At 35.0% G+C, this 2,214-nt stretch overlaps 1 pseudogene; it reads right to left on the bottom strand.

The window, feature by feature from the left end:
- Positions 1–1,367: 1,367 nt before the first annotated feature.
- Positions 1,368–1,913, bottom strand: LOC149555333 (putative receptor-like protein kinase At1g11050 pseudogene; annotated as a pseudogene).
- Between the last annotated feature and the right edge of the window lie 301 nt (positions 1,914–2,214).

Here is a 2,214-nt window from a genome sequence, read left to right as displayed (position 1 = left end):
AAAAGTTTTAAAAATATAGAAACTCCTATCTATAAAAAAACATAATTAGTTTACAAATAAACTAAGAATGTCAAAAACCATGAAAGTTGCCATCTATAAAAACATACTAAAATGTTAAAAATCTAATTAATAATATCTTTCTTAAAAATTGCATTGGTGTCCTGCAAAAATATGTTAACATATGGCATTATTGATCCTTTCCAACTACTTAAAACTAAAATTCTAATCAATAAATTTGACATAATGGGACACTAAAAATTAAATACCTTATAATAATTTAAACAAACTATTTGTCATCTTTAAGGTTGTTTCCCAAAATAGTAAGAAATAAGAAGAAATGTTTTATATAAAATAATAGATAAATAGACAAGACTAGAAAAGATGTAGGGAACACGTAGGGTTGTATTGGACCATTTGAGTTTTATATACTAAGTATGCATTGAAATATATTAATTTCCATGCAAGGTTGGCATATATGTATATTTTAGCATACATGTTCATTTCTAGAATGATATTAATGGTAGGTTACCTGCTATGGAATTTCTTTATCATTTTAGTAGTTCTAGCTTCACATACAAAGCTCGGAAGTTTTGAAAGGTTGGAACTAGTCGAAATGAAATGTTTTATATATTACACTAGTATATCGAAAGATTAAAAATACAATCAGAAGAAATAAAACATTTGTAAACAAGGTAAAAATAAAACCAGTTTCATTTGCAGACAAAGACTAAATCACTTCAATTGCTTTGTACATTAACCTAATTTCATGAACTGAATTTCACCATCCCAAAAGGGTAAAAGCATGTTTTGTTATGCCATGCAACTGTCTTCAAAGAATAATATCCAAAATCAAGTTCAAAAAATGTACAGTGAATAAATGTGCCATCATATTATGTGTCCTACATCATAAATTTAGTGTCTCATTGCAAGTGTAAATGCAGAGAAGAAATACTAACATCAGAAAACCATTTTACTATACAATTTTTTTCGAAGGTGGTATAAAATATTTTCCCAGTTTAGGTAGCTACAGGAAAATGCATTAGATGCAGATAGAATGCATACATGGCCTCATATTTTGCTCTGACAGATGATTTGAAGGAAGGATTTGAAAATCTGAGAAAATCTGTCCCGTTGGCCTCTGCTTTGTGATTTGCTATAGACAAAGGCTTTTCTGGTATTGTGGGAATGACAGCCTCTCCCTACAACATCTTCAATGCTTCTGCCATGCTCGGCCTCAATGCCACATTTACATGAGCACACAAAATGACCACCTTAACAAATCTCTCCATTGTTTTCACCTCTTCCCTCTCCCGCATTCTCCAATCTATCACTAGATCCACTTTATTTTCTCTGAAAAGCTTCCATACCTAGTCGGTAATATGGCAGTGACAAGTTATATCCACAGCCTTTCTGCCACTCATGATTTCCAATAGTAGAACTCCAAAGCTGTAGACATCATAGAGATCTATAAGCAGTCCAGTCAGGCAATACTCTAGCGCCAAATACCCATGCGTGCCTGCTACTTTTGACCCAAAATTGACAATGCAAGGATTCATGTCATCATCTAGCAGAATATTTGTGGCCTTGATGTCTATGTGATATATCGGTAGCCGAATGCCGGAATGCAGGTAACACAACCCCTTTGTGATGCCCAATATAATCTTCTTCCTCTGCTCCCATGTCAGTCTTGCTCTCCCATTTCTAATTTTCTGTCCAAAGATGTGTTGATCGAGGCTACCATTAGCAAGGTAGTCGTAAATGAGAAATTGCTCATGGAAGACCTGTTTGTCGTCACCAACAACGTCGAAACCACGGAGAGCCAACAAATTTTGATGGAAAAAGCTGCTCATCATCTCCACGTCGTTCCAGAAATCATTGATAGAGCACTTTTTCAGTCTCTTCACGATAATCATCTGACTATTGGGAAGTTTTCCCTTGTACACATTGTCAAAACTCCCCTACTCGATCAAATTGGTGGTACTAAAATTGTTCGTTGCCTCCTCTATTCGCCGTGCATTGATTAACCGTGATGGGCGCAGGTTTTCATGGAAAGAGCACTTCATTTTCTTCACAGCAACCATCTCATGATCTTTAGCAAGTCTTCCCTTACACACTATTCCAAAACTCCCCTTCTTATTTAAATTGGCACAAGTGCTGAAATTCTTGGCATGCAATGGCGGACGTGTTGTCAAAGAGATAAAATATAGATTCATC

The sequence above is a fragment of the Cupressus sempervirens genome, chromosome 5, assembly GCF_028749045.1.
Source record: "Cupressus sempervirens isolate cs-2001-9-10 chromosome 5, ASM2874904v1, whole genome shotgun sequence".
In the NCBI taxonomy this organism is placed as follows: Eukaryota; Viridiplantae; Streptophyta; class Pinopsida; order Cupressales; family Cupressaceae; genus Cupressus; species Cupressus sempervirens.
The sequence above is the reverse complement of the archived record's forward strand: the minus strand, read 5'-3'. Positions and strand labels throughout refer to the sequence as shown.